Raw genomic sequence first — 18,678 nt, forward strand, 5'->3', positions numbered from 1 at the left:
CTGTAGAACTTAGTACTGGGAATACTTCTGCCATCAGGAATACTACAGTCTGATATTGTGTCCTTTTACCTCCTCCTCCTATCCTTCCAGCTTATATGTCCCCTGTTATCAACTCCACATGATTTATTTTCCAACTTCTTGTCTATCTACCAAGGTCTTGTCTTCCTGATAATCTATAAGGTAACCAACATTATAAAGCTCTAGTAGAGGGGTGCCTGGGTGGCTCAGTCAGTTAAGCAGCAGACTCTTGATCTCGGCTCAGGACATGATCTTGTGGTTCATGAGTTTGAGCCCCGCATCAGGGATCCCTTGGGATTCTGTCTCTCCTCTCTGCCTCTCCCCCACTTGTGCTCACTTTCCATCTCTCTCAAAATAAACAAACATACATACAAAAAAAAGCCCCAGTACAGCACAGGGAATATAGTCAAAATGGAATTGTGATAGTTGTAGCTGCAGTTGTGGTGAGCACAGCATAGAGTTTTACACCTGAAACAAATGTGACTATTCTTCAATTAAAAAAGAAAAAGGCTCTAGTACAAATGGGCCCCATCCAATCCCCTTCAACCCTTCTTGTCTGGCAAAGTATCATCTCTCTGCTTTTTCCAGAAATGTCTTTTTCTAAGTTACGGACTACTACTGGAAATCTCACAATTGAGTCTACTGATGCCACAAGAAATTCAGCCCCAGCAGTATCTGGAAATCATTCATCCACCCCACAAATACTTATCCCAGGTTTACATGCAAACAAAACAAATGGAGTTAAGTCACTATTTCCTTAGTCTGTTCTCTTCCCAGTTCTACTCAAATATATTTTAAATTTCCTCACTTTTCTCAACTTAGGCCACCTTTACTTGGCCCAGCAGATGTGCTGGACCACAGTTTACAGAGGAACTAGAAATCTGTGAGATGGGAGCTTTTCATCAGAACACAACAAACACAACAAAACAAAATCTTCCAAAAATATTTCCCTATTCCTCTCTCCTTCCCAGTGCAAAAGGAATTACTCTTTATTGAGAAATAGCTAAATTATAGTCTTGATGGACTGATCCTCCCTTGACAGGTCTCCTTCTGCCCCCCTCCCTGTCCTTATGAGGCACCCAACCTCTTTTATTTTTTAAAAGATTTTTACTACAGAAATGTTTAACATGCACAAAAGCAGCTAGAACAATATAACTTCCCACACACCCCTCACCCAAGTTGCACTATTGTCATTTGGCAGGTGTGATTATGATTAAAGTGCAAAAGCCCACTTAAACACCTTACCATCTAGGGGCTCCTGGGTAGCTCAGCTGGTTACATATCCAATTCTAGGTTTAGGCTCAGGTCATGATCTCAAGGTTCATGAGTTTGAGCCCCACATTGGCTCTGCAGAGAGCCTGTTTGAGATTCTCTCTCCTTCTCCCTGTCTCTGCCCTCGCCTGCTCAACTCTCTCTCAAAATAAATAAACATGGATTCTTTTGAGGAAATATGAGGGGTAGGGCTGCTTTTGAGTATGTTTCTCATTTCGTAAAGGTAAAAATGCACTACTGGGGAAAACAGCAGCTGAAGGCAGAGTAGATCTTGGGGATGTAGATCTCTGGGGATGATGTGGGGTCCAAAGGGAGATCACCAAACCAGTAAAAGGGGTCTCAGGTAATATCAGGGTAACAGGTGGAATATGAAGATTTCACTAAGGTAAATATATGTGGTGAATAGGTGGAGTTAGAAGGTAGGTTGGAGGCATCTGAAGGGCCATGGAAGGATGGACAGATCTGCTGTGTTGGATGGTGGGTGAAGGGTTGCATGTGAGTTTCTCTCTTACGTTGTCCCCTCCCCCACCCCCAAGAACCTTTGGTATCTATGCTAAAGCTCTGTAACGTCGACTTGGAACTCTAGTCTAGAACATGTACTCTCAATGCCCAGCTGCCTGAGGCAGCAATACATTTCCAATGATATGAACCATCTTCGTCTAAGACACCTTAGTGCACTATGGCTGAAATCCAATTCAACTTGTTAGGTATTTCCATTCCTGCCTTCCTGTGTGGGGTGGGGGTCCTTCTTCTGGTGCTGTGCTACGTTAAGAAGAATCCGTGTTTGCCAATATTTTGGAAACACAGAGAAATCAATCAGGGAAGTAGAAGTCCCTCAGAGATATTAAATCTTTTCAAATAGATGCATTCAAAGTTATCAACTTCCAACTATTGCTTTTGCTGAATCTTACAAATTTTGATTAAGTTGTATTTCAATTTTCATTTAGTTTAAAATAGTTTTTTCTCTTGAGATTTCTTCCTTGACCCATGTATTAGTAGTGTGTTATTTAATTTCCAAACATTTTGGAATTTCCAGCTATCTTTCTGTAATTGATTTCTAGTTTAATTCTATTCTGGTCTGAAAACATACTTTGTGTAATTTCTACTTTACATTTGTTAAGGTGTGTTTTGTGGCCCAGAATGTGGTCCATCTTGTGAATGTTCCATGTTGAGTGTGAGAAAAATGTGTATTCTGCTGTTGAATGAAGTATTCTATAAATGTCAGATAAGTTGATTGATGGTGTTGTTCAGGTCAACTATCTTTACTGATTTTCTGCCTGCTGAATCTAGACATTTCTGATGGAGGGCTATTGAAATCTCCAACCATAACAATGGATTAATCCATTTTTTCTTACAAGTTCTACCAGTTTTTGCTCACATACTTTGATGCTATGTGTTACATGTGTACATGGTAAGGAGTGTTATGTCTTCTTGGAGAATTGACCTCTTTACTGTTATGGTAATGCTCCTCTTTATCCTTGATAATTTTCATTCTTGTGAAGTCTGCTTTATCTGAAATTAATATAATTACTCTTGATTTTTATTTTTATGTATGTATGTATGTATGTATGTATGCATGTATTTTTGGTTAGTGTTAGCAGGTACATTTTTTCTGTCCTTTTGCTTTTAACCTATCTATACCTTTATATTTAAAGTGGGTATTTTATAAACAACATATAATTAGGTCTCGTCTTTTTACCCACTCTGACAGTTTTCTGTCTTTTAATTGGTGAATTTAGACCACTTCCATTTAGTGGTCTTTTAAATATAGTTGGATTAATATCTACTTTGTAACTTTTTAGTATTCGTTGTACCTATTCATTTTTTCTTCCCCTATTTTTCAGTTATGTTTTTTTAAAAATTTTTTTAATGTTTCTTTATTATTGAGAGACAAGAGTATGATCAGGGAGGGGCAGAGAGAGGAAAAGACACAAAATCCGAAGCAGGCTCAAACTGATGCAGGGCTCAAACTCACAAACCAGGAGATCATGACCTGAGTTGAAGTCGGACACTTAACTGAGCCACCCAGGCACCCCAGTTTTTATCTGATTTTAAGCAAACATTATATGTGATTCTATTTTCTCACTTTTGTTAACACATCAGTTATTCTTTGTTAAAAAAATGTTTTTTTTTTAAGAGGGAGAGAGCACAGGCAGTAGAGGGGGTGGGGTGGGGGAGAGAGAGAAAGAGAGAGAGAATTCCAAGCAGACTCCACACCCAATGCAGAGCTCGATGCAGAGATTCATCTCACAACCCTGAGATTATGACCTGAGACAAAATCAATGGTGTGATGCTTTACTGACTAGTCACCCAGGCGCTCCTGTTAAAAAATATTTTCGTGGTTGCCCTAGATTTTGTAATATACATTTACAACTGTTACATAACACTATACCACTTAATAGGTAGTGCAGGAGTTTCCAATTCCTCCTGTCCCTTGTAACACTGATGTCATTCATTTCACTTATCCATATAATGTAATGATCCAGCACATTATCATTATTATTATTGGGCCAATTGAGAGTAAGATGAATAAAAGTTTTATTTTTTCTTCCTTCATTCCTTCTCTTCCTTTTCGTCTGAGTATTTTCCTTCTCCCTGAGGAAGTTATTTTAACATTATTGCAGTGCAGGTCTGCTGCTGCTGAATTCTGTTTTTATTTGCCTGAGTTTTGATTTCTCTTTCAGTTTTGAAGGATAATATCACTAGATATAAATTTCTTGATTTGTGGTTTTTTCTTTCAACACCAAATATTTCACTCCAGTCTCATACTTGCATGGTTTATGATAATAGGTCATAATTCTTATCTTTTTTTCCTCTAGAGGTGGGTTTTTATTTTTGTCTGGATTCTTTAAAGATTTTATCTTTTTGTTTCCTACATTTGGAAAATGATATGTCCAGGTATAAGCTTTTTTAGTATTTTTCTGCTTGGTGTTCTCTGAGCTTCTACAATGTATAGTTAATCTGCCATTAATTTTGTGAAACTCTTGGCCATTATTACTTCAAATATCTCTTCTGCTCTATTGTTCTTCTAGTATTCCAATGACACATATGTTACACATTTTGAAACACAATTCTTGGGTATTCTATATTTTAGCATTAAAAAAAATATTTTTCTCTTTGAGTTTTAGCTTGGAACATTTCTACTGCTATGTCTTCAAATTCACTTGTTCTTTCCTTGACCATATGCAACCTACAGATGAGTCAATCAAAGGCATTCTTCATTTGTCATAGTGTTTTGGGTTTCTAACATTTCCTTTTGATTCTTAGAGTTTCCCCTTTTTCTGCTTATATTCCTCATCTTTTCTTGTGTGTTGTCTACTTTTTCCACTAATATAATAATCAGTTATTTTAGACTCTGTACAATAATTCTGAAACCTGTGTCACATCTGAATGTGCACCTGATGCTTGGTTTGTCTATTCAGATTGCTTTTTTCTTGCCTTTTAGCATGCCTTGCATTTTTTCTTTGAAAGCCAAATAATAGGAGTATTATAAGTATTATAATAGGAGTATTATAATAGGAACTGAAATAGTGTGAAGGCTTATGTTAACCTGGCTAGGTGTTGAGCTGTGTTTAATATTTACTGTAGCTATACATGTCAGAGTCTTTAATTTCCTCTAGTGTTGTTATTTTTTGTCTCCCCTAGTGTTAGTAGGTTTCACTAAATGTCCCTATGTAGCGCCTATACCTTGCAGCTCTTTTCAGCTGTGATCCTGTTGATATGGTGATAAGATTTGGGGGAGGGGATATGATTAAATGTCAGTCTTTTAATGGGTCTGTGTCCCTGGGTTGTGATGTTCACAAGTGTATTGAAATTTTTTTGTTTGTTTTGAGTCAAGTCTAGAAGGTGCTGCTGTAGTTGAGTAATTTACTTTCTCTCATGTGACATAAGGCTCTGATAGTCTATTCCCCTGCTGAGTAGGCTTCTGTTATGAAGAACTCTGGGAATATTTCACAATGTTTTCAAAATGGTTACATTTATCTCCAACCCTACACTCCCTTGCCAGAAACAGGAGCATTTTTTCCTAGCTCCTTACTGTGAGAACCAGGTGGGGTTCCTGGTAATAAAACTCATGAATAAGCAGGGGAACCCCATTAGATTGTGACACCAGGAGTTTCTCAATCTCATGCTAGCCCACATGCATCCTCCAGAAATTTGTCCAAGTGTCTATTCAAGTGTTCCCACAAGAAGAGCAATCCCAAATCTCCAGTGGTTTCTGTTCCAGGTAAGCTGATCTTAACTGTGATTCGGTGTATTCACACTCTGTGAAGATTTAGGGCAATGGCTTTGCCACTATGACTCCAAGAAAAGTCATTGATTTTCAGTTTGTTCAGCTTTTTGCTTCTTTCAGAGACTAAAGTGATGATTTCCAGGCTTTTACAATGTGAGAACTGGAACCAGAAGTTGCCCTTCAGAGAATGACTCTTTATATTCCTGTTCTTCATCCCACATTTCTAAATGAGTTTGGTTGGGTCACAGAGACACCTAAAATGGGAAGTTTAAGAAACTAGACATTCACTCCTCTAGGAAAAGAGATTTGGCAGGGCTACAGGTTAAGGAACGACTAAGGTTTCCAACTGAAGCTCACAGACTATCTGGATGGGGTGGCGGGTCTTGTGTAAATTCCCAAACACAGTGATTCCATAGTCCTAGATCGGGTTATTTAGAGAGTACGGGATCTGTGTAAGAGAACAAAGCTCCACAGCACTTAATCAAGAGTCACATTCCCATGTTTGGCATCACTTGACCAAGCCTTCCTTCACTGATCAGGAGAACAGTGCTGAGCCTCTGAGAGCCTCTGAACAAAGACTGGGGTCTGAATTGTGTCCCAGGATACAGGATCCTACCTGAAGGAGCACAAATGTGACTGTTGGCCTCAGTTTCTATTTCCTCAATGAACTTATGGTTGAAAATATTAAGTGTGGGCCCCACAGACAAAACACTTCCTTCAGTTTTTCCAAGTAGTAAATATGGAAAACATTTTATTATCTTTTTTTTTTTTTTTAATTTTTTTTTTTCCAACGTTTTTTATTTATTTTTGGGACAGAGAGAGACAGAGCATGAATGGGGGAGGGGCAGAGAGAGAGGGAGACACAGAGTCGGAAACAGGCTCCAGGCTCCGAGCCATCAGCCCAGAGCCTGACGCGGGGCTCGAACTCACGGACCGCGAGATCGTGACCTGGCTGAAGTCGGACGCTTAACCGACTGCGCCACCCAGGCGCCCCAACATTTTATTATCTTTAAAAATTGATAAAGAAAGGCCACAAAATTATATTACTTAAAATAGAGTCATAATATTTATGGATGATAAATGTCCCTTTTTCCTAGAGAGAAGAGAGACAGAGAAATGAGTCCTAGCTCCTCATTCTTTTACTTTTATTCTGGTATCAGGGCAGTGCCAAGAGAGGCGGAAAAGTTGGACACTGAAAGGTAAGCTTCTGCCTATTCCACCTGAGCTCTCCAAGAGTGACCCTTCCTGTCCTTTCCATGAGGTCCCAGGTCCATGATCTCTGAGGATGTCAGTTGCTAGACAGTCCCTACCAGAAAAATAGGCCTCACAGAAGAGGCTCATGGAAAGGCATTCATTCAGTGCCCAAGACCCTTCTCAGTTTCCTTGCTCTGCCCATCCCTGAGCACAAAACAGTAATGGACCTGGTCAATGGGTGTTGCCCAATAGGTGGCCATGTGACTGTCAAGAGTCTGAACTTCTGTCCCCTGATTTTCTGAAAGGCCTGTGATATCATGGATATTCAGATTCCTCTTTGAAGTAATCATTGACCTATGTTCCTCATAGGGTTTGTTTCAACGTCACATGGGATAATACATATGAAAGTCCATTGTGAATGATAAAAAAAAACAACACATACCTATATGAGTCTTGTTATTATTATTATCATTGACTATGTGATTTATATCCTCATTCTTAGGGCTCTCCAAGTCCAATCTACCAAGGGTATCACTTAAAGGAAACCATGCTCAGCCTCTCATAATATCTCTTGCTTCTACTTTCATCAATCTTCTCATTTTCCAGGCTGGAAAACTTGCCAGAGTGAAGCTGAGGAGGCAAGAAAGGTGATTTCTCTTCTGCAAAGGTGACTAAATATTACCTTCTTTCCTGACACCCCCGCCCCACCTTTTTTAGCAGAGTCTAGGAATTTCTAGGGCTTCAGGGAAGCCTGGGATTGACAAGGGATAGAAAATCCTCAGAGTCAGAATGTGAAAGCCTTTGGGATGGGGGGTGGCACTACTTTTGCCAGAATTGCCAGAGCCACATATGTTTGTTTTGGCCATGGCTGCAGCTTTGTACCTCCTGTCTCCTGCAGCCCCCTGTGCCGGCATCATGATACCATGCACTTTCGTCAACTGTTATGTCCAGACCCCTTCTGTGAGGTGTGTAATAGTACAACTGCTGAGGTCAATCAGCTGCTGTTCCTGGAGGTCCTGGAAGACGCTACTCCCTCTGTGATCCCCTTGGCTGCCACAGCTCCTGTGACTGACTCATCATTCAGTGCATCCCCTGCCTTCACAGCAGTCCCTCCAGGAGACCTAAAACCAGCCCCTTTGCCTGAGTCTTCCCCACCCCCACTCCTTTTTCTCACCTAACTTTTTCTTACCCTCACTACCAGGTCACCCTCAGACACTAGTCTTTTCCTCCTTTGAATTCCAAATTCCCAATGGGCCATTCCACACCCCAACCCCTTGCCTTTCCCCCCTCCTACTACATGATGTTCAGAAAGGGGATCCTACTGCCCAAGCAGAGTCCACTTTACCTCTGAATATCATCTTCTCTCTTGACCCCACCATTTTCCAAGATGTCAACCTCTTACCACGTCTGTCCCAGACAAAGATCCCAGTGATTCATTTCTTTGGCACCATGCAACACTGACCCTGTCTGTTTCACCACCGCTAGAATGCACTTTAACTGTACCTCAATCTAAATCGATTTCCATCTCCTTGAAGCCTGTTCCAGAAGACTCATCTCCAGACAGACCACCCTGGTGGGTGGTCTGCCTGTATGCCAACAATCAGAGGTAGTGGCCATTCAAGACCGTCAATTTCAGAATTCTCCTGTTGGAAGGCTCATACCAAGAACATGTTCCTCCCCACATTATCGCATTCTGATTTTCAGCAAAGGCAACTTTACCTCCATCTACCAGAAACCCATCTCTGGAGAGACTCTGTTAACAAGCACAAGGAGGCCAGTGGAGTTTCTTTCTTTGGCCTTAACATCTAGGCAGTCTTAGAGAGACAAATGAAAAAAAGAATGCCTTTCCAGATTTTAGAGAGGAAAGAAAAAGAAGAGGGACCATTTTCAAAACAATGTGGTCAGAATACCATGGACATCTTCAGTGAATTTACTGCAGCCATTCAATGTACAGGTCACCACAGCCCCCAAAACAGCTAGAATGTTGTAGGCAACCTGGAGCACCTGCGCATTTGTCAGCAGCTCCTCTGTATCAAGTGTTTGGGGGAAAACTGGAATCAGAAACATGGCCAGCTCTTCTGGGGTCTTCCCTTTTTGCATAATGAGTCCTTAGCAGCCACACTCTTGGTTTCTAGTAGTAATTCCCCATAAGAGTCTCACTTTGTCTTATTCAATGGGCTCTATAATGCTTCCACAGTCAAAATGCAGGATCAAGAATCTCTACCACTTCCTCATTCCCATCACCTACCTCTCCCTAGTGTATATCCCCAACCCTTGCCTCAAACCCTGTCCCAATCCCAGCCCCTACCTTTCACTCCAGTGAACCCTCAAGCCCACCTTCAACCCTGCATACCAATCATACCATCTTCTTCTTCATCCCAGAATAGGGACTGTGGAGTGTCTTTCTCCACAGATTGAAGAATGAGTCAGACTCTCCTATCTTGACTGAAAATCAACACCTGGAGTGGCACATGTTGAAGAAGCACCAGGAAAGTTTGTGGGGTTTAGTGCCTGGTTCCAAAACTCTCATGAAGCCATTTGTCCTCAAGTTCCCAACTTTGCATTGTTTAGCTGGTCATCCCATGCCAATGGTCTCTGTCCTTCCTGGCCATTTTCATATTACCTGTGAAACCCAGGAGAAACTGGAGTTTCATGGTCCAAGGAAGGTAATCCCATACTGGTACCTCCATGCCTGTAGAAATCTAGAGTCTCTAGTACTGATAGAGCCTCAGTATATGAGCAAAAAGGCAGACATGTCTGAGCAAAAATGCAGACATGTTTGCTCAAAATTCTCTGAGCTTCAGGACCATAGTAGCAAGGATTTAGCAAAGACTGAATTGAGTTTCCTAGTAAGTTTCCATGAGAGGGTCCCAACAGAGTTCTAGCTATGGATGAGTATGATGAGGAATCTTGGGTATATCCTAGAGAAGAGCCCAGAAGTCAGCCCTCAAAGGGTCTCAGAATGCTACCTAGCGAAGGGTCTTAGGGCTTCTTTGGAGGCAAAAAGTAACTGTGTGTGTCATTCAAGGATCACTCATGGAATGAATTACCAAATGACTCAAGGAAGGACACAGACCAGAATCAAATGAAATCTGACATTAGATTACATTTGAACAAGAAATTTTGGTAGATTACTGCGGGTAGGATTCCTACAGGTGTGTAGGATTCCTACAGGTGTGTTGTTCATGGCTGGCTGATGACAATGCACTGCCTTTGTGTGGGAGTTCCCAGACTAAAATGGAAAACACAAATCAAAAAAGACAATGGTGGGTAGGGTTTGCTGCCAGATTACCATTCTGGAGCCTTCCTTTCTCGATCCCAATACCCGATGGCTGCTAGAGGCCCATATTGTAAGATTTCGGATGAGTCAGAGGTGAGGTCTACCGCTCAGGGTTCTTGAATCCATAAAATTCTATATGTTGAGAGAAGCCACAACATGGCCTCTTCCCCAATTAGACACTCCCTCCTCAGCCATGCATATTTCTCTGGTAGATTCCAAAGCTGAGTTTTCTAACCCCCGTGAGAGAAGCTCTAAAACTTTTCATGGCAACAGGATGAGAACACCAAATTCAGTCCCCACCCTGGATCATTCTCTCCCTGCCATGTCACCTATGGGCAATGAAGGACAGAGGGCCCTGAAAGCATCACTCTCTGACACCAACCATGAGCTTGCACAGGGTATCCAGACAGCTGCGTATGGAAGTCAGACTTTTCAGCCCCTTATGCACAGCATCATAGCTCAAGTGAGACCGAGGGCGGCTGTACTAGACAATAGATGTGGCCCAGAGGTGCCCCCAAAGCAAGCTGAAGCTGGACATGAGCCAAAGGATGAGAATGTGAGTCCTGGCGATGGAACTGAAATGGCTCAGGGCAGAGTGATTGTGCAGAAGAATTTAGACCATGTTGCAAAGCACAACTTGTCCAGGGGCGTATTCAACACCGAGGAGCTGTGTACTCTTCAATCCCAATCTTGTGAAGTCTTGACAACCAGTGAGTTGGAAAGCTCCAAAATGACAAATGTCAATTTGAGTGAGGTAGAAGCTGTGCTGATCACTGAACATTCTTCACCAAAAACACTCAAGAATCTTGGCTCCCCAAGATTCTAAACTATCAGACTTTGAAAGACATCTCTTTAGTGAGTTAAAGTTGAATTTCGAGAGGGTAGAGCACAGTCAGGCTCAAGAGTTTCCCACTGACATGCCCCTTAATTCAGATAGCTTGATGTCCAAGGCCCCACTGACTCAGTTCCAGAGTGACTGTAGTGGGGATATGGGAGCATCCCAGGTGCTGCATGTCCACTTGGGGGACAATACAGTACGGAGCAGCAGCAGGAGTCCTGGCACTCTAAGCTGGTCTTAGGTAAGTGCCAGCCTAAGAATTTTCCACAAAGAAAAAGTGCAGAGAAAGTGAGACCTCAGGGTTCCAAAGCAGGAAAATGTAGAAGGGAGGATTCAGGGGTAGGAACATCTGTAGCCAGAAAGAAGAGCCACCGTGTTGAGGACAGAAGATTAGAGAGTGCTTCCTCACCTGTGTCACAGAATGAACAGTTTCCTCCCAAGAGTTACTTCAGAAAAAAGATGAGGCAATTTATTAAGTGGATCAAGTCCAAGCAGAAAATCACAAAGCAGGAAATTTCCGGAACCAAGACCCAGTTGAAAGTGTGACTGCTCTTGTGAGTGCTGGGCTCATGAGCTCATGATTACTATTGAGAAAAACCTAGAAGAGAAGGTGGCATGTAGGTATGAATCTGAGGCCTCAGAGTTAAGCCCGCAGAAGGAAGAACTGTAGGCCCAGGTAGAGTCTAACAGGACATATCCCTCCAATATTGGGCTTTCTCTGACCCACAACACGATAAACAGGCAAGTATTGTTATATAGCCAAGAAGCTATCTCTGCTGAACAGAACTGTCTTACAAGTGTCAGGCAGAACAGAGAAAGGATCAGACACTCCCAGATACTTGGCACTTTCAAGGAGCAGCTATTAAGCCAGTCAACCCCCTTCTCCTCTGCCTTCCAGGGACCCTGTGTGTCATCCAAGCCCTACCTGTGTGCATCAATTACGCGAAGTCCTTCCAGCCACCCTGACTGCTGATGAAAGTACTATGTTCAGAGTTGACTCTTCTATTCGAGCAGAAAACGCTTCTCCAGCACTTCCAGGGAGCAGAAATTTCCCTAAAGAAATTGTTTTGTACTTGCTGAGAAAGCCTTATAATTTTCACGATAACTTATCCTCCTATGAAAACTATCTTTCTTCAATACAACCAAGAATATTAATCCTCCTCAATACATTTCTGTTCTAACAGAGAGTGCGGTTCTCTGTGTATTGCACTGGGACTGTGAGGTGGTGCTGGGCATGGGAGTGGGGACTCTTGCTTTGGGAAAGGAAGGAGGGAGTTCTGCTCTTACTGATTTCCTCTTTGGGTTTCTCAATCCAAAGAAAGAAGCCTGACAGTGGCCTTCTCAGTTTTATCCTGGGGCCCTTTATTTGACCCTGCTCAGGTGTCCTGAATTTTTTTCATAAAAAGTACAAAAGGCTTACTCTGAAAACGTTCAGGCCTTCACCAAGTGAGAAAACCCCTTAAAGTCTACACCTTGGCTCCACCTGTTTGTTCATCTGCTCCCAAACTATCCTGACATATATACAGCTGTAGGGTGCGATGAGGTACTATGGCATGTAGGCGTCACCTCCCGGAGCCTATTCAGGGCTTATGAGAGCACAGGGATACCATTTTGGCCTGAGAGAACACAAGATCGTCTTTGAGTGTGAAGACAGCACCTCCAGGATGTTGTCAGGGAAGCTGTGCTCCTATATGGTGCCTGCTTTCCCAAACATGCTACATTTTACACCAAAGTGACAGTAATTTAGAGGTGCATTAGTTATGAATTGCTGTGTAATGGATATCCCAAAATTTAGTGGCTTAAAAACACATATTTATCATCTGACAATTTTTGTGGGTCAGAATCTCAGGCTAGGCCTATCTGGATTTTCTGCTTCAGGGTCTCTCAGAAGGCTGTCATTAAGGTGTCAGCTGAGGCTAGGTTCTCATGTGAAGGCGTGACTGGGGAAGGACCCACTTCTGTATTCACTTACAGTTGTTGGCAGGATGCATGCCTCAAAGCCTGTTGGACTGAGATCCTCAATACGTTGTTGGCCCTTGGTGGGAGTTGGCTAGTTCCTTGTCATGTAGGCTTTTCCATCATGACAACTTACTTTATGAAAGTTGGGAAAGTGTAAACAAGACAGAAGTTATAATCTTTTATAAACTAATAATGAAAATGACGTCCCATTACCTTTCTTTTATTCTATTAGAGGCAAATCACTATGGTCAACCAATGCTCAAGGAGAGGGGTGATTACACAAAGGTATAAACTTCAGGAGGTGGAGGTCACTGGAATCTTAGAAGTCTTCCTAAGGCAAGGGTTTCTTCTTGGACACCCTACTCAGTCCACTGAAGCAAAAGTGGCCAAAGGTGCCAAGTGGATGCTTCTCCTCATCTATATCCATGTCCTCAAGGTCAAAGCTGTTTAATGGCTATGTGGAGTGGCAGCTGGTAAGAAAACATCCAAGAGATTGGAGCATCCAAAGAAGGAAGAAGAGGTGTTATAGCAGCAAACGTGATGTGGGGTCATCTTGAATGGTAAAGTAAAATGAATCCTTAGAGCCACCTGACTCACTTGACACACCTGAATACTGATTCACACTTAAAGGGGAGGAAAACTTAGGTGCAATATGGTTTATCCGGCCTCTACCACAGTCTCTCCACATTGCCCTAGCTCCCAGACCTTGAGGCTAAACAAATAACCTTCAGCTTCTGTAGACCTAGACAAACTGAGAGAGGAAGCAAACCCTACAGATAGCAAGATTTAATTCCTGTTCTTATTAATATATTTAGTATAGCACATCTATCATTTCAAATCTGATTCTCCTACCTTGAACATCAGAGTGAATGGGTCACCCAATTGGTGAAAAAGCTAGTACTATGGATCTTAATACATATCACTTCCATCTTCGATATTTTCCATGTCCCTATGGCTTGAGGACTTCTAACCAAGGGAGATGTGGTGGCTTAAAGGTTTAAGTTAATGGTCTCGGGTCACAAATCAATTCATACCTAATGGCCACTGCTTTCATTCAGAGAAACACTGGATAAGACAATTAGACAGAATTTGCATACTCAGACCATCCAGCAAGTGATCTGTCCAAATGATAAGGTACCACCATCCATGAGTGATCTCATACTTTTGTTTTGCTTCTAGGATTGTTTTCCTTTCTTCCAGATTCCTATTTCTATAGGAGAGCAGCACTGTCATAAAAAGCAAGAAAGTATATTAGCTGAAAAAATACTGGAGAGATGAGGTTCAATTTTTTCTAGAAAAAGATGTGCTTTGTAACCATACTCAGGGATCCCAGTATTTTGAAATTTCAGGGGAGTATAATTTACATGATACAGTGTGGTGCCTGAAGAACTGTCACTGACATATAATGCAATGGGAATGGCCTACCAGAATTTTTACAACCTTAAGCTCAAACTCCAAATCTAATGTCAAGGTTGACAAAATGCATGAATTTATTGGTACTTTGATATGGACTGGGCATGGGGACCCCAGATGCCAGCTTCAGGCTGTGAAACTGAATTTATCTGATGTCAGGTGTTGCCTAAGACAATCAGGTTCCTTGAGGCAGCCTTCAGAGGGATTAACACTGAGAACTGTGTCCCAATCAGCAGTCACAGTGAAGGAGCCCAGGCCTCGAAAAGGGCCTCTTCTCTTGAGGCTTTTCCCGTAGAACTTCCATTGGCCCTGGATCAGAGACTAAATCAGGCTATTTTCCTGGGTCACAAGGGGACATATGGTCTTCATTAGGCAGGCGAAGTGGCAGGTTCAGAGACTTATGGAGGCTGCCTCCTTATCTCTCCCAGGAGACTCAAGGTCTGTTCCTTCCTTCATTGGTGGGGATGGGGAGCAGGTAAAGAACTGATTATTATATAAGTGTAGCAGTGCTTCCCTGCAGAGAGGAGGTTGGGCTGGCAATGAGAAGAGTGGGTCATTTTCTTCTTGGGATACTTTCCCAGCTTTAGGCAAGCTTCATTTAAGCAGGATAATTTACCAAGCTATTGAATGCTGCTTCTATTCCCTGACAGAAGGGACCCCAGAAGGAATAAAAAGTGTACTTCCTTTGTCTAACTGGGAGTTCTGTGCTTCTGGTCTCAGGGCTTATTAATGACCTTCAGGTTTCCTGACCCCACAGCGAAGTTTTGGGCACCTGAAACCTGTTGCACAGTCCTGTCCAGACTCTTCTAAAAGAGAAGAGAAATAACCCAGGTGTTCTCAGGAGAGAGGAGAGACGGGATGACAGAGGTTCTGGGGTGAAAGGAGAGGTACTTAAAGGTACCAGTGATCCAGGGACTTGATAATAATGATGTAAAGTTGTATTCCTTAAGTGGATGGGTTCTGTGTTTAAGTCCTCTAGGAGCAGAATGACTTTTTTAAGGGATGAAATGATGTTTGCTGAGATGATGAATCATCAAGCCCCATTATCTTGGGAGGTGCAACAACACATTGCATTGCCCACACTTGGCATAGAGGCTACCCACCCGTTAGCTTTTTAATCTGCCAAATGAGCTTGGACAATGAATGTCCCAGTGGCAACCATGATGGACTTAAGAGCAGAGGTTCCTTCATTTATATTTGCCTGGTAACAAAATCCTCCCCCACTAACCCCACTGGCAGTCATGACTAATATAGGATACCTTCCTTTAACATGGGAACTTTGACAAGATTTAATTACACTTAGAAAAATTAGCCACTGCCTGTTGCACTTCAATTTTGTAAAACATGCTTTTTAAAAAACTTTTTTTAATGTTTATTATTTTTGAGAGAGAGAGAGAGAGGGAGGGAGTGTGAGCCGGGGGGGGGGGGGCAGAAAGAGAGGAGACACAGAATCTGAAGCAGGCTACAGGCTTTGAGCTGTCAACACAGAGCCCCACGTGGGGCGCGAACCCACCAGCCGTGAGATCATGAGCCAAGATAAAGTCGGATGCTTAATCAACTGAGCCACCTAGGCGCCTGTGTACAAAATGCTTTTATGTGTATTTTCCCATTTAATATTTACGATCCTTCAAAGTGGGTTTCTTAATCCCCTCTTGTAGAAGGGCAATCTGGAGGACAGAGAAGGTAATATATATTTAGAGTGCTAGCATGGGAAGAGGGAGCTAGGCTGGAGAGTGCCCTTGCACTGTGAGGAATTATTTGGCTGTCAATGACAGCAAAAACAATGGGACTGACTTAAGAAGGAGAATCTGTTGACTCGGGTACCTGAGAAAATCTAGCAGTAAGGCTGGCGTCAGGCAGGACGGTTCAAGTTGGGGCTCAGTTGATGCCATCAAGGTTCAGTTTGTATCCGTTTCTTGGCACTATATTCCGGACTGACTTTCTGTCTGTCATTTTGTACCTTCACGTGTACTTTTCAAGCACTAAGTAGAGCTGAAAATGGGTTGTCTCTCTCATAGTCCCTGCAAAAGTCCCATTGTGCCTTACTGTCTCCAGCTGGGTCACATGCCGTCCCCGACCAGTCACTGCTGCCAAAAAGCACAAAACCATCTTTTGGCCAAGCCTTGAGTTATACACCCATCTTAAAATAAGACCGTCTGGGAAAGACAACTCCATCTTTACATGGACTGAGACTGAGAATGGGGTTAATTCCCTGGGGGTCAACAAAGGGACTATTTCCAGAAGGTGAGTGAATGCTGGGTGTCAAAACAAAACCAGATCGGCTACATCCCTCTCTCTCTCACTGCCCCAGTTCTGCCTTCTTGTCTGGAGTTATGTCACTGACTAATGCTTGGGAGTTGTAGGAAATGCTGATTCTGCACAGACCCTGGGACAGGCCAGAAGTGGGATGGGGCCCAGGACAGGAACTTGAGGTGGTAGCAATCAGTCAGAGGCCCCAACGTCCATGTGGACAGACCATCCCATAATCCGTCCTCTCACTGTCTACCCCTTCTCATCCTAGAGCCCTTTACCTGCATTCCAGTCTAGTTGTGGCCGTAGCCCAGAACTTATCACCGGGAACACTTCTGCCTCCTGAAAAAGCAGTCTGACATTCCACCCGGTTTTCTTCTTTCAGTTTATGCCCTCAGTATGCCAATTCTTCAACCTATTCAGCAGGAACCACAAGCCACTTTATATGTCTCCCTGGGCCTCTGACAGCGCTTTTCTTCATTTCTTCCCTCTCCAAGGAAAACTTCGTTAATCCCAAACCTAAAGAGCTCTACTCTCAACAGCTTCCCCCACTTGCCTTTCATCTGTCACCCTTGCCAAAGTCAGTTCTGTCCTTTTTAGACCCGTCTTCCGATAAGGGGCTGACCCTCTTGGATAAAACCACACAAGAAAGTAACTGATGCCACCATAAATGTTCCATACCAGTGGTCGGCTCCAACACTGCCTGAAGACAATCCATTCCTTCCCTCGGTGTTTACTGTGTACTGGGCTTTCTTCTAAGCATTGGGGGCGCACAGGGAAGGAAACAAAGCTCCCTGTCTTCGTGGAGCTTCTAGGACGGTTCCTCAGTCAATTCTCTTGCCTAAGCGCTCAAAACGGTTTCACTCGCCTACAATTTCTCCACAATCCCCACTCGTCCAGCATGGGTGCTGGATCACCACCGGGAAATGAGAAGTCACCGGATCTTTTCATCGCTAGCAGATATCAAAGAGTAACAAAACCAAAATGTGAATCCCCATCCCTTCTTTCCTCTTTCCCTCCTATTATACTGTGAAGGGTTCCCCGGGGATCTGTCCCCGCTTCCCAATTTAGAACACTTTTCCCACTGTGCTGGAATGTTTGGCTTAGTCATCTGCTTTTCTAGAGGACCGAACCATGCGTACCTCACCACAGTCTGGCTGGCAGACGCAACGGAGCTCGAAAACCTCTGGCGGGAAGTAGGAGCAAAGGGAGGCTTTTCCCAGGGGAGGTCGGTCTGGCCTTGGGCCACGTGCAGAGGCCAGTCACACTCCGGGGCGGCTCCGCCCCCAAATCGAGCTGCACCCAGAGCGGGGCCACAGCCCCTTAAGGTCAGGCGCAGAGGCGTGGCGACGTCCAGGAGAGCCACGCAGCGGGGCGAGTGGGGCCCAGGGAGTCACACGCAGGGGTGGCTCCGCGCTCAAAGGGAGCGGCACCAAGGGCGGGGCCACGTCCTGCTGGGGACACGCACAGAGGCGTGGCGACGTTCAGGGCTAGCCATATCAGGGGCGAACGGTCCCGGGAGCCACCCCCAGGGGCGGCCCCGAGAGGTTGTGGTGTTTGCCCTGGCGATGGCGGCCATGTTGGGCAGTCTAACGGTTAGCCCTCTCACCTCAGACTTCTGGAATCTGTGTCCATCACTTCTGGAAGAGGAGAGTTTTGTTTGCCTCCAAGATAGATTTCGACGAAGGTTTCTGGATGCTGGTTGACCTCGTCTCCTGCGCTGACAGAGGGATCCTTCCCAAAGTCTGCCATTTCCATCCTCGCGGTTGCTCCTTCAGGCCGCGCAACCCCTGACTCCCTCCCACAGGAGGCTGCTGCCTGGGAAAACGTGCTGACGCCCGGGGGTGGGGCTGCGCCTGGGCCGCGGGGCCCCCTTTGCCGAGGTCACTGGATGGGGCTTGCGCGGGTGGACCTAGTGTGGACTGTAGCGGCGATATTGGCTGATGTTAAGACGTCACTTTACACCAGCTGCCTGGTCTTGCCCAAGAAGCCTTTCTCAGACGTCATCTCTAGGTGCAGAGATAAAATATCTCATAGGGGTGGTCCTGAGGCCTGGAATGATCAAATGAAGTTTTGAGTAGTGTTAAGCGCCGATGTTACTGCACGGGTTGGGGGTGCAGATGGTGACCACGTGGGCCTTGCAGCCCCTAGACGCCAGTGCCTTGGAAATGCCTGCACCAGTCAGGAGAGTGAGGCTTCGAGATGCAAGTTCGTACCTTAAAT

At 44.0% G+C, this 18,678-nt stretch overlaps 1 long non-coding RNA gene and 1 pseudogene across 1 annotated transcript; one reads left to right on the plus strand and one right to left on the minus strand.

Moving 5' to 3' along the window:
- The first annotated feature begins 7,392 nt into the window (after positions 1–7,392).
- On the plus strand, positions 7,393–12,170 carry LOC122204531 (annotated as a pseudogene).
- Positions 12,171–13,007: 837 nt separating this feature from the next.
- Positions 13,008–18,413, minus strand: LOC122205513. Its single transcript, XR_006196109.1, has 4 exons — positions 18,065–18,413; positions 16,030–16,226; positions 13,827–14,018; positions 13,008–13,262 (listed from the first exon to the last, which is right to left on the minus strand). It is a non-coding gene; the product is annotated as an uncharacterized LOC122205513 (long non-coding RNA).
- Between the last annotated feature and the right edge of the window lie 265 nt (positions 18,414–18,678).

Source organism: Panthera leo, chromosome D4 (assembly GCF_018350215.1).
Source record: "Panthera leo isolate Ple1 chromosome D4, P.leo_Ple1_pat1.1, whole genome shotgun sequence".
In the NCBI taxonomy this organism is placed as follows: Eukaryota; Metazoa; Chordata; class Mammalia; order Carnivora; family Felidae; genus Panthera; species Panthera leo.